The sequence below is a fragment of the Muntiacus reevesi genome, chromosome 2 (genome assembly GCF_963930625.1).
Source record: "Muntiacus reevesi chromosome 2, mMunRee1.1, whole genome shotgun sequence".
NCBI lineage: Eukaryota > Metazoa > Chordata > Mammalia > Artiodactyla > Cervidae > Muntiacus > Muntiacus reevesi.
In genome coordinates, this window is record NC_089250.1 from 916,549 (window position 1) to 931,127 (window position 14,579).

The 14,579-nt window shown below is 38.9% G+C and overlaps 1 protein-coding gene and 1 pseudogene across 4 annotated transcripts in view; both read left to right on the forward strand.

Annotated features, from left to right (window-relative positions):
- The window catches only part of PLCB1 (phospholipase C beta 1), an 830,993-nt gene that overhangs the window by 101,877 nt on the left and 714,537 nt on the right, over positions 1 to 14,579 (forward strand). The window lies entirely within an intron of this gene.
- The window catches only part of LOC136157751 (Y-box-binding protein 1-like), a 34,037-nt pseudogene continuing 31,748 nt past the window's right edge, over positions 12,291 to 14,579 (forward strand).

The following is a 14,579-nucleotide window of genomic DNA, read 5'->3' on the forward strand; positions in this document are numbered from 1 at the left end:
GTACAATGTGCTATTTTAGCTCTGCTTGTCTAAAGAGATTCCTCACTGATCCCTGAGAAAGTTCCTTGAAAGGAGCTCTGTAGAGGAAGTCAATGTGTTCTCACCTCAAGTTCTCACTTCTCCAAGTGGGGCTGGAATTTAAAAGTAAACTTGATTAAATTTTATCTTATTTTCAAGCTGTTAATATTCCTGAACACAGAAAACATTTGAAGTTTCCAATTAAATATCTCTCAGTTTTTTTCCAGTTTAAACTTCAGCTCACTCATTGGTCTTTTTAAGTTTCTACTTCATCACCTGCCATTTGTGTGAGACTTTGGCTTTTTGTCCCTGCATCACAAATGGCACCTGGGTGCCTAGGGAGGGGCATCTTGCCCTCAGCAGTGCTCACAGGTTGATGGAGGACTCTCATCTTGTTTGATGTGAAGCCAAGTCTTCTGTGGTCACTGAGAATTCAGTCTTTTGGAGGTCACCCTGGCCCTTCTTGGTAATGACCTTCTCCATTGTCTCTAGTCACAAGCCCCCCTCCTGCTCTGGTCTTCCCCAGCCCCAGTCCTGCATCTGTGCACTGATCCTTGGAATTGGTGTGCTCTTGGCTGCTGTCTCCTCTCTCTGTGTGTTGTTCTGGGCTCTGTGAGGTCACCCTCCAGCCCAGTCATCTCTCTCACCTTTGCATTAGATCGTGCCAGGGTCATGCTGAGAACACTGTCCTGGGGATGGCTTGTTGCTGTTGTTCAGTTACTCAGTTGTATACAACTCTTTGCAATGCCATGGACTGCAGCACGCCAGGCTTCCCTGTCCATCACCAACTCCCCGAGCTTGCCCAAACTCATGTCCATCAAGTTGGTGATGCCATCCAACCATCTCATCCTCTGTCATCCCCTTCTCCTGCCTTCAATCTTTCCCAGCATCAGGGTCTTTTCCAATGGTCCAATGCAAAGGTTCTTTGCATCAGGTGGCCAAAGTATTGGAGTTTCAACTTCAGCATCGTCCTTCCAATGAATATTCAGGATTGATTTCCTTTAGAATTGACTGGTTTGATCTCCTTGCAGGCCAAGGGACTCTCAAGAGTCTTCTCCAACACTACAGTTTAAAAGCATCAGTTCTTCCATGCTCACCCCTCTTTATGGTTCCACTCTTGGGGCTTTGACTCAACAGACCTTTGTTGGCAAAGTAATGGCTCTACTTTTTAATGTGCTGTCAAGATTTGTCATAACTTTTCTTCCAAGAAGCAAGCGTCTTTTAATTTCATGGCTGCAGTCACCATCTGCCAACTCTCTTTTTCCCTCTCCTCTTTCACTTTCATCAAGAGACTCGTTAGTTCCTCTTTGCTTTCTGCCATAAGGGTGGTGTCGTCTGCATATCTGAGGTTATTGATATTTCTCCTTGCAATCTTGATTCTGGCTTGTGCTTCATCAAGCCCAGTATTTCACATGATGCACTCTGCATATAAGTTAAATAAACAAGGTGACAATATACAGCCTTGATGTACTCCTTTCCCAATTTTGAACCAGTCTGTGGTTCCATGTCCAGTTCTAACTGTTTCTTCTTGACCTGCAAACAGGTTTCTCAAGAGGCAGGTGAGGTGACCTGGTATTTCCATCTCTTGAAGAATTTTCCAGTTTGTTGTGATCCACAGTGTCAAAGGCTTCAGCGTAGTCAATGAAGCAGATGTAGATGGGGATGACTAAGCTTAGATTATATACATGTGGAGAAGTAGGCAAGCAATAGCAATGAACCATAATTGAGTGCTTCTCTCACATCTTCTAGGTTATGTTTGGAGAAGTTCCCAGGACTCTTTGAGCTTTTTCCTCTTTATCTTCTTTATATTACAGCCTCCTCCTTTTTTCTCCAGGGCTTGCTGTTAAACTCTTTCAGGATTGATTAAAGTTACATGCGCTTGCTAAGGCGCCGTGGGTATGTCTGACTTTGCTTCCTCATGGACTGTGGCCCGCCAGGCTTCTCTGTACATGCAGTTTTCCAGGTGAGAATCCTGGAGAGGGTTTACATGCCCTTCTCCAGGGGATTTTCCCGACCCAGGGATTGAACCCACGTCTCCTGTGTCTTGCGCATTGGCAGATGGGTTCTTCACCACTAGTGAAACCAAGTTACACAGGTAATATTAAATATTCTTGTTGCCACATTAAGAGAAAATAAAAGGAAATAAATGAAACTAATGTAAAAATATTTTTGATTCAACTCCATATCTAAAGTATTTATAATTTCAGCATGTAAATAATATAAGAAATGATTGACGTATTCTACATTTCTTTGAACAGAGTCTTTGAATTCCAGTGTGTATGTTTTACACATTTGACATATGTCGATTTGAACCAGCACCATTCAGGACTAGTAGCCACCATATTGGACAGCCAAGATTTAGGTGACCCAAGGTCCCCTAGAAAATCTCCAGATAATTTAAAAGGAAAACAAACAATAGATAAATTAAACAATTAGAATAGTGCTGTTTTCACTGCCTAACTTGACTTCTGAATGAGTACATTTTAGTTATTTAACCCTAGATTCCCAATTCTGTACCTTCCCATTTTTTGGTTTAAGGTTCATACAGCCACACTTGGAGAAGATTTCATCATGCAGTGTTTGGGAGTTAACATAGAGAACTTGAAGTTGTGCAATAAAAGTGGAAATTTTAGGACTCAAATGAAGAGTGCCTCGAGGATTTAGGAGTCAGAAGCGGTCACTTAACTACATATAAAATTAGAACCTACTAATTAGAACCTACTTGCAACACAGGGAGCTCTACCCAATGCCCCACGGTGACCTGAATGGGCAGGAAGTTCAGAGAGCGGTTGTGTGTGTATGTGTGACGGCTTCGTTTTGCCATACAGTAGAGACTAATTCAACATTGCAAAACAATAAAACTACACTAAAACCGAATTAAAAATAGTCACTGACTTTAACACTCAAAGAAATTCAAGTAAAATATATGGTATTTGCAAACTTTCTTAAATAACTCACTCATAAAGATGATTTATCAATAGAAGGATGAGACTAGATTAAATCTTATCTAAAAATAAGATATGATGATATATGAAAGTGACAATTCTAATTAAGTGCATTTCAATATAACTGCGCTACTTTCACTCCACTAAATAAGTCAGCTACATCTGATGGTGGTGGTTTAGTCGCTACGTCATGTCCGACTCTTTGCGACCCCAAGGACTGTAGCCTTTCATGATCCTCTGTCCATGGGATTTTTCCAGACAAGAATACTGAAGTTGGTTGCTATTTCCTTTTCTTCCACATTCAGGCATTGAATCTGGGCCTCCTGCATTGCAGGATTCTTTACCGGCTGAACTAGCAGGGAAACCCCACATCTCTTATGAGTGAGGTATTACTCTAATTACAAAAAAGATTCTGCCCCTGTAGAGGATGTTGGGTTCAGTGACCATACAAGCACATGCCCTCCACCCACGCTCATGTACTCAGTCACCAAATCTTGGGGATTATGCCCCTTCCATTCCTCTTGGAATTGCATTTGCTTCTCTATCCTCACTGTCCACCTGGATCTCTGCAATGGCTTCTAAAAATCTCTTTGACTTCTGTTTACATCCCTTCCTCCATGTTTGTCCTCAGGGCTAGTGATTTGCAAATGCTTACTGGTGAAGACCACTCTGTGGAGGAAACTTTGATTGGACAATGCTGGTCTAGTCTCTAGTTCAGCATCCAGAGGTCAACATCATCTATCCCCTGCCTGCCTCTCAAGCTTCAAATCCTGCAGTGCCCCAGGTTGACCGTCTCTCTGACATGAATGATTGTGTATTAATAGTTCTCACGTGTCTTCATACCTGTTAATCCTTTGTCTTGAACACAATGGTTTACTTTACTTCTCTCTACCGAAGTCCCCATGTTCTTCAACTAACCTGTATGTTCATCTCATGGGTAAACTGCTCCAAAAAGCTTTTGTAGAGGCCATCCATATATCCCCACCCCCACACACATGCACAATTTAGATTGTCCCCTTTCATTTCTTAGGTATAAGCCTATGTATGCATATGTTGCATTCTTTGTTGTGGTTGATTTATTCTCTCCCTTTAGATCAGCATTTCTCAATCTTGATACTTTTAACATTTTAGGCCAAATACTTCTTTGCTGGGGAAGTAGGGAGCTGCTCTGTGCATTGTGTGATGTTTAGCAGTGTCTTTGACCTCTACCCACCATGTGCCGGGTAATGCCCCCAGTTGCAGCCACCAAAAGTGTCTCCAAACATTGTTATCTGTTTCCTGAGTGACAAAATTACCAATGATTGAGAAGCACTACTTAGATCTATAAACTCTATAAAGGGAGTCTCTCAAGGTGTATTATGAGATACTTTGAATCCATAACACTTCAGTTTCTGCACATGACTGGTGCTATTGTTGGTATAAATATTGAATGAATGATTATCTGGAAAATCTATCATCAGGTCTTTCTTTGCTTTCTTCCTCTGTCCCCTTCTTCCTTTTTCTTTTATTCCATTCTTTGCACAGTAAGTGATATATTTTCATGTCTATAATTTGATATCCTGTGTGAACTCACTGACCCAGAGGGAGGATCCCACAGAAAGGATAGTCTCTAGTCAGATGCATCTCCCAGAGTCAGTTAGTTTGGCTGGCTGATCCACAGTAGAAGGATGGACAGTCATCAGTCTCCTAAACTGAAGACATGGCCTGGGAGTGAATCCGAGGTGACTGTGATGCTCAGTTTTATTGTTTTGACTCTGATCCAGAGTTGGCATATCTGTTAGCTTTTTAAGCACCTGTAAGCTAAAGAATTTAGAATTAGGAACTGCAAAGATCATGCATTCCAGTCTTCTCATTTTATCTGTGGATGTATGGATGTTTTGTTAGGTCCTACTCTGGTCACCAATAGCATCCTAGGTGAACACAGAGTTTTGTGGCTGCATCATTTATAGCCAACTAATACAAAATTACAGGACAGTGAAATTCATGATCTGAAAGTCCCAAGCTTTGTATTCTGCTGCTGTTCTGCTCTTCAGGAAGGGCCCTGGCATTGGAGAAGGGTTATGGGATGGTGACCCAGCTTAGCTCTCTGGTACTGCTCCAGCCAAGCAGAAAGGACCCAGGAGTTATATCCCAAATCTCCACCATCGCTGGGGTCTGCTTTTCTGCTTTGCTCTTCTTTCTAGACTCCTCTAAGACTGAATCAGCCCTTCTCAACATTCTGAAAACCTGGGCTTCATAATGTCTGCCCTTCAGGCTGGGCACTATTTCTCCCTAGAGGTTTCCCATGTCTTTATGCCAGGCTCTGATGATCAAGACATTGCTGTTCTCTTGTTCTGGACTGTTGGGAAGATGATGAAGTCCTCTTCCCATCTGAGTTCATCACTCTTGCCACTGCCTATCTAGACTTGATCGTATTTGATCCATGCAGACTCTGGGATTACCTTACAGCAGCTTGTGTTAGCAGCTCGCTCTCACATTGCCTTGATGGTATGGTCAGAGCTCTAAATATAGAAATGTGTCAACATTTCTTTTTCATGTATGCTAGGTAAAATACACATTCTGTATAACCTACTATCTTTATTCTCAGTTCAGTCAACAACAACAATAGCTGTTGTTCAGTCACTGCCCTGTTTGACTCTTTGCAACCCTATGGACTGCAGCATGCCAGGCTTCCCTGCCCTTCCCTAATTCCCGGAATTTGCTCAAATTCATGTCCATTGAGTCAATGATGCCATCCAGCCATTTCATCCTCTGGTGCTCCCTTCTCCTCCTGCCTTCAATCTTTCCCAGCATCAGGGTCTTTTCCAAAGGGTCAGCTCTCTGCATCACATGGCCAGAGTATTGGAGCTTCAGCTTTAGCAGCAGTCCTTCCAGTGAATCTTCAGGGTTGATTTCCTTTAGGATTGACCCGTTAGATCTCCTTGAGGCCCAAGAGGTTCTCAAGAGTCTTCTTCAGCACCACATTTGAAGACATCAATTTTTGGGCTCTCAGCCTTCTTTATGGTCCAACTCCCACATCTGAACATGACTACTGGGAAAATCATAACTTTGGCTATATGGATTTTTGTCACCAAAGTGATATCTCTGCTTTTTAATATGCTGTCTAGGATTGTCATAGAATTTCTTCCAAGGAGCAAGTGTATTTTAATTTCATGGCTGCAGTCCCCATTTGCAGTGATTTTGGAGCCCAGGAAAACTAAATCTGCCACTATTTCCGGTTTTTCCCATCTATTTGCATGAAGTGATGGGACCAGATGCTGTGATCTTATATATATATATATTTTTTTTTTTTTTGAATGTTGAGTTCCAACCTAGCTTTTTCACTTTCTTCTCTCACCTTCATCAAGAGACTCTTTAGTTCCTCTTCACTCTGCTATTAAATTGATGTCATCTGAATATCTGAGGTTGTTGATATTTCTCCTGGCAGTCTTGATTCCAACTTGCAATTCATCCAGCCCAACATTTTGCATGCTGTACTCTGCATATAAGTTAAATAAGCAGGGTAACAATATACAAATTTGATGTACTCACTTCCCAATTTTGAACCAGTCCATTTTTCCATGTCCAGCTCTAACTGTTGCTTCTTGACCTGCATACAGGTTTCTCAGGAGACAGATTAGGTGGTCTGGTATTCCCATATTTTAAGAATTTTACACAGTTTGTTGTGATCCACACAGTGAAAAGCTCTAGCATAGTCAATGAAGCTTCTGATAAATCACCATTCTACTTTCTGTTTCTTTGTATTTAACTCTTTTTTTTAAAAAATGATTTTACATGTAAGTGAGATTAGGCAGTACTTGTCTCTCTATGTCTGGCTTATTTAACTTAGTAGAATATCCTCTCCGTCCATCCACATTGTTTTAAATGGCAGAATTTCCTTCTTCCTTTTTTTTTTAAGACTGAATAATATTCCACTGTGTGTGTGTGTGTGTGTGTATTCTTTATCCATTCATCTGTCAATGGACATTAAGGTTCTTTCTGTATCTTGGTTGCTGTGAAGATGGCAATGAATATGACAGTGCACATACTGCTTTGAGATCCAAAGGAAGTAAAATCACTATCTTGAGGAAATACGTATACATTTCTTCATGGCGAAGTGAACTCCCTCTCCAACCCAGGATGTACCTTTCTCAGTCTGAGCACACTCTAATTTCTGGAAGGAAATTTTTCCTTCCTTTGTAACTCAACCACACGGTCGGTTAAATGGACTGAGAGAATTTCTCACATGTCACCTGGGACCTGCTAAGCAGTCTTGGAGCTTTGTTATAGACTTTCATTCTGTCCCATCAAATATTTATCAGATACCCACTCTGTTCTAGCCTCTGTGGGTGCAGTTAAGTTGTTGTCCTGTGCTTCCAGCTGCTGATCATCTAGTGGGAATGGAAATTAAGTAAAAACATGGTTACAGTACAGTGGCAAATAATTATACAAAGTGATATGGAACACAGATAAGGTGCAAGTTAGAGAATGATAAGAATAAATATACTTGGGAGGGGCAGTCTTTATGCCAGGGTCTGTACTAGCTATTTTATACAATATTTACACTTCTGTTTCAAGTCTCACAACCTGTTGGTAGGTGGACATCTGTCTGAGAGAGGGGAAACCCCCTTGAGAAATTGATACCTGCCTGAGCTTTCTTCTTTCTTTCTTTCTTGTATATATTTTATTGAGATACAAAATACAGTTAGAAAAGTACACAGTTCCTGAACTTTTACAACCTGAGTTTGTCCATGTAATCTGCACCCTGACACCCAGATTACGAAACAAAACATTCCTAGCATCCCAGAAGTCCTCACTTACTCCCAACTTAACCCTCAGTACCCCCACCCTCCTTACCCTACTCCCTTCCAGATGCTACTGCCCCTCCACACAAGGGTCACCTCCTGCCTTGAACAGTATAGATTAACTGTGTCTGCTTCATACTTTATATCAATGGAAACATAAGGCAGGGCCTCTTTTGTGCTGGGTTCTTTCACTCAACATACTGTCTGTAAGACTAATCCTTATTATCATATGTAATTGTAATTCTCATTGCTGAAAAGTACTTCATTGTGTGATTGATCCAACATTCATCTGTCCATTGTAAAGTTACGAGCATTTAGCTAGATCTAGTTTGGAGCTGTTGTTAATAATATTACAGTGGATTTCCTAGTGCATATCTATAATGCACGTGTGGAGGAAGCATGTCTTCTGGGCATGTCTGTAACTCAGAGTGAAATTACTGAGTTATAAGCCGTCGTGTACTCAGACGTACAGTGGGAAGGACATGTGTACGGTATGCTCGTGAGCTGGTGGATGCCGCCTGCACACCACTAATAAATAGACAGTGCATACGTACCGTTTCAGTAAATATTAACAGTTTTCCAAAGTGGTTTTACCCAGTGCTCAGTTTCAAGAAGCAAGTAAGAACCATAGGGTTAAAAAGAAAACAGGAAAGAGTTTTCCAGCACTGCACAGTGTATTGTCAAAACTGGTTGTTCCTGGTTTAGCCATGTACATGAATTTAAAATCCTGCCATGAGTTTGTCTTGCTTATTCTTGCCTGAAATTTCCAGCCATAGTGGAATGTAACACTTTCCCCTTTGTGAACTTCTTCCTTCTCAACACAGTACTACATTAAAGGTCAACTGTAAAATTTCCATATCCTGTTAAATCCTGTTCCTGAAGCCTAATATAATACTTCACAATGCTACTCCATTCAAAGACGTACACATACTCATTGTCATGGAAGGAGCTAGTGAATGTGAAATTTTTTGTTTGAAAGTCCAGGTGTTTTTTTGCCTCTGTTGTTATTGCTTTGACTTTGTGGATCTGGCAACAATTGGTAAAGTTTTTTGGAGTAGCAGTTTATTAGGTTGAAAGCAGTATTTTACTAAGAATAGACCTCTTGGCTGATTCTCAGCATCTCTAGAGACAGTGTGAGTGAGTATCTGTTTCTGCTTCCCGCGATGTTAAGAATCACCAGGAATATAACGCTGACAGCTTAACCCCTTTTTGTCTATGATATCATGGTTAGAATTTATTTTTCTCTTTGTTAGAATCTGTCTTTGGGAGGTTCAGGATTACCTAGTGAATGTGTCAGATGAATAATGATTTCTGAGGTAGTCATTTAAAAAAGAAGTAATTTCCCTTAAAAGGGAGCACTCCTTTAGTGTTATTTCACCAAGTCTAGTTTGTGTAACTTCTTTTGGGGTTAAGAGACTAGTTATTGGACATTTCTGAATATGTACTTTATTTATGATTTTCTTGGAAATCATTACCTATGATAATTTTATAGCCTTTGTTCCAACAGTGTTGAACTACAAGGGAGCATTGAGGAAATGAAAATGTTACCTGCATTACTTCCTATTCATTCATATAATGTATCTCATCTATAAACCATGATGCAGAATTAGTCTATTAGATGAATAAGACTGAATGTGTCTATACATACAATCTAGCAGGGTAAGAAAAATACGACATAATAAAGTAGAGATTGATCCTGAAATGTAAGTGTATTCTAATATTGGAAAAAGTATCCCTATTAGCACTGCCTCAACAGAAAAAAGGAGGAAAACGGTGAGATTATACTGTGCTGTGCTCAGTCGCTCAGTCATTCTGACTCTTTGTGACCCCCTGGACTGCAGCCCTCCAGACTCCTCTGTCCATGGGGATTCTCCAGGCAAGAATACTGGAGTGGGTTCCATGCCCTCATTGAGGGGATCTTTCCAACCCAGGGATTGAACCCAGATCATACTGATAAAATGACAAAAAGATGGAATAAAATTCAACATCTACTCCTGATAATCTTTAAGAGATCTTACAAATTAAGAATGGTAAGATTCTATGTCAAACTAGCAACCAACATCATATGTGATAGTAACATTCTGGAGACGTATTCCCATTAAGCTGATAAGGAGCCAAGTTTTTCACTGTCATTCATATTAGTGAACATTGGCCAATAAAATGAAACTGAACACTATAAATATTAGAAAAAAGTCCATTTTATAATTTGCATATAGTATGATTGTCTACTCTAAGAATACAGGAACAACTAAAAAGACTAATGCTAATGAAGAATTCAGTAAAGAGAATATTTCCAAAATAAATTTATGAAATGAGAAGCTTCCTTATGTTTGGTAATGAAAATTTTGTGAAGATGATAGTCAAAACAGCAACCCAACCCCAAAAATAAAATACCTACATTTAAAAAAATCTTATGGAGTGGATGGAATCTATACATTAAAAAAAGAAACAAAAACTAAAACATTTTCAAAGGAATATAAAACAGTCTTAAATAGAGATACCATATTTATAGATATACTAAAATGTTAAGGATACACACCATTCCCAAATTAAATGAATGCAAATTCAAAGTTAAAAAGTTATTTTATAAATTTGTAAAACAACTCAAGTGAACATGAAATTTTTTGGAGAAGCTAGAGAAACACTAAGAGGGAATGGTGCTGATTAAATTTTCAAACAGTGTAAAACAGCTAATGTAGCATTTTATTGGCAGTGGGAATCAACACATCAGTAAAACAAAACGGAAAGTTCATAAACACACCAAACAACTATAAAACAAATAGACAGACAAAACTAGCATGTAATAAAGATCCTAAATCAGTTGGTTAATAGTAGATTATTCAATAAAAGGGAGAATCTACAAAAAGAAAGTTAAATTTGACAGCACTATTAAAAAATACTTCCACCTAAAGCAATCCGTAAATTAGAAAACAAAATGCAAAGCGAATTTTTTTTAAAAAGCAGACTAGAAATAATTTTTGCAAAATAAATGATATTTAGAAGCTTTAAATGCTTATTAAATATCCAGAATATAAGAAAAACAGAAAAATGGACAAAGACTACAAATGGGCAATTAATGAAAAAAAGGAAAAGGAAGAAGGAAAAAATGCAAATATGGATAAGTATAAGAAAATTGTTAGTTTCATTCCTAACCAAAGAAATACAAATTATACAAACAATAATTATTTTCACCCATAGTTTCCTTTTTTCCAAAACTAAGAGAGCCAATGGTTGGCAATGGTGAGATTAAATACAACTCTAAGCTATTTGCAGAGAATTTAAATTGATTCAGCTTTTCTGGATAGCTTTTGATGTATTTATCAAAAGCATAAAAATCCTCAAGTTCTTTGATCCAACAGTTTCACTCTTAATTCATTATTCTAAGGAAATTATCATAAAAGTGGGTAGAAATTATAGAGGTTAATCATGATATTGATCAATAGCATAATAAATTGGAAAATAAGCTATAAATATTCATCAATAGGAAATCAGTTAAATTAGGATGTATGTCTATGATTGAACCTTATGTAGGCATTAAAAATGATGTTGCCAAATTAAATAATACATAAAAATGTTTTGTTTTAATGTCAAGAGAAATTTGCAGACTACAAAGGAAAATGAACAAAAAGATCTAATTTTTTGAAAAAGAGAAAATGCCTAATAGCTATATGGATAAGCACCAACATAGCACTGGTGGGATTATGAATGATTTTAATTTATTTATTTATATTTGCCTCACATTTGCAACTTTTTCTAAAGTGACTATACATAACTTTCACAGTTTATTATAATAAAATCATATTTTACTTTATAAGGGATGTGTTTTGGTTTTACAAAATTTAAACTAGGAGTTTAATGATTAGAGCTAGTTATTAAGTTCATTGTTTGAAAGTAGAATCTTCATTCACTGGTTTCTCCATTACTACTTTTTTGGGGGGATAAATTGACTTTTTCATTAACTTCAGTGTTGACACAAATAGAAATCACAGTATAATCTAGGCACCAACCATAGAATTAACTAACTAGTCAAGTGAATTGAATCCCAATTTCAACAATCATGCTTATGCAAAGTATGTCCCTTTCTTTGCAAAACTAGTGAAGTACCAACTTGTAAAATGAATTCTGTTAACTTGTTATAAAAAGCTTATGTCGTGCCCTGAGGAAAGAATTAGGATGTACAAATTGAAGATGACCTTTGAATAATAAGTAGATTTGATTTCAATATTTACTCCTTCTCTGAGGACATAAAATCTTTCTCAAAAAGAAAGTGAATGGTCCAAAGACTTAACAAAATACTTTCTGAGTTATGCCTTCAGGAGGGCCCTGGTAGGAGTGAGTTGAATGCAGTGAATAAGTGATGATTTGTGCTGTTGAGAAACTTATTGGACAGAAAGGTGACTTGGAGTGTGTAGGTGGGACTAAGTGATGTAAGACTGGGATTTCAGTTGAGTTGACTTGAGGAGCTGGCAGACTACCCAGGTGGACATATCCAGCCGGCATTTGGGATTGTGGAATGGGCACTTGAATCGGAAGTGACAGGGTGATGATCCTGATCTGGGAACCAGTTGTCAAAAGTGACAGTGGCTGCACTGGGAAGCGGGGGTTCCAGGTGGGTTCAGAGCCCCCTGATCACACAAGTCCAAGTCCAAGGACAGCTCTTCTCATTCTGTTCTCTGAAGGTATGCTCGAGGGCAAGCCACTCACATAAGCTATAGTAAGATCAGTGTCCCTTTATGCCTTCATCATGCAAGGTGGCACGCACTAGCTGAGTTCTCTCAAGAGAGCAAGACAGAAGATGTGTAAGGACTCTCACATGTGAGCTGAGAGAGGGGGAGACAGGAGGCAGTGGGGAAATGGGGCAAATTTCAGGGAGTGTTAGGACGGTGGTGTCAAGTGGCCTTAGGCAGTAAGGACTGAGACAGGCCACTGGGCCTAAAAGTATAAAGAATGGACAGTCTTGGAGATAGTGGAGTCTCCGGAGTAGCAGGAAAGAAGTCATCAAGGCACCCGGGAGCAGAAGTCCCTGGGGAGGGAGGAGGACGCTGTGTTCAGAGGGGAGTATCCTCGATTGAAGGGCCTTTATTTCTATTTAGAGAAGCCTGAGCATTTCCATGTAGAATAAAAGGAATCAGGGGAAAGGGGAAATTGGAGGTGCAGGAGAAAGAAAGGAAGTTTTGTAATTAAAGTCCTGAGGAAAGTGGGATGGAATTGGATTATTATGTCAAGCTCAGGATTGAACATAGAAAAGAGAAGCGACTCTCTTTTCTCAGGATGGGACTGAGAGGGACAAGGAGCTAAATTCTTCCAGAAAAGAAATCTGTTAGGTCATGGAATCCAATTTACAATCTAGTTGGAATGTGAAATAAAGTCACGAACAAGGTCTCTCACGAGTTCTCAGACACTTAAATTTCTTGTAGTACATGCAGAAATACTGTTAAGTCATTGCTTGCAGTACTAATAATATTCTTTCATAATGTCACCATCATTGGCTGTAAGACATGGGGGGCCAATTTAGAGAGTTTTGCAAATGGGCCAGTAATGGGCCTGGAGACATTGGAGATTGTTCCGAAGGCAGTTTGCAAAAGACTTACATTTTGCCTCCAGTAAGTTGTATTTAGTTTTACCAAATAGTGCTTCAGTACTTTCTATAATTGTGTTTCCTCTCTCTAATACTTGGTGAAGAAAGATAAAGTCAAGTTAGGTATATTCTGAGATAAATCTTGAGAAAAGAATATTGGATGGATTATTAAGTTGATTGGTTAACACTTTAGAAAGATACGATGCCTTATAACAGTCTTTTTTATTAAACACAAAATAGCATTTCATTTTGTGTGTTAGTAATTTGTGATAGAATTAGCAACACCAGTGTACGTTGAGCTCTTTAGGTCCAGAAGAGCCCAACACTGTAGCCATTAATATACTATAAAGTGGGTCCTTTGTTTATGATGACTTGGAAACTGTGTTAAAAATCCTGCCCAAGGCTCTAAGAATTTAGTTACAAATCTATAAAACTATTTCTTGAAATGATAAGGAACTATTTGCAACTATTTGCTTATAAATCAGATATGATTTTACAAAATACTAGACTAACAAGATATTAAAGACTAGCTAAGTTTGGTGTTAGTTGCTTAGTTGTGTCTGACTCTTTGTGACCTCGTGGACTGTAGCCCACCAGGCTCCTCCATCCACGGGATTTCCCAGGCAAAAATACTGATGTGGGTAGCTGTCCACTTCTCCAGGGTATCCTCCTGACCCAGGGATCAAACCCAGGTCCTTACATAGCAGGCAGATTCTTTACCATCTGAGCAACAAGGGAAGTTTAGGTATGTTAAGATGTGAAATATAAGTTAAGATTTCCAACTAAGAAATCATCCATGCTTTCTCAACAAACATGGAACTCAGAAAGGGCTTTGAGATTGTCTAGACTAAGAGTTTAATTTTTTTTAATTAATTGTAATTATACATAGAATTTATGAATGCCTTCTTCGTCTAAAAACCGAAAGCAACAAAATGAAGTCACTGTCCACTTTGGCACCTCTCAGCTTCCCAAACAAGCACTGGCTATGTGATCAGTCCACTCTGCAACCTTCTGAACTTGTCTTGAACATGGAGATATGAATATGTGTATCTATAGAAAATACATATTATCATTTAGTGTATGTGTAACACACAGCACCATGTTTTGTGTAACTTGCTTTTTATATTTGATGATATGTCTTAGAGACCTTGACTCTGCCTATTAACAGACACAGCCGTTTCACATGTTTTATCAGATGTGGTTGCAGGTGGTACCCCACGTTTTGACACCACATCTCATCACGTGGATGCCCCA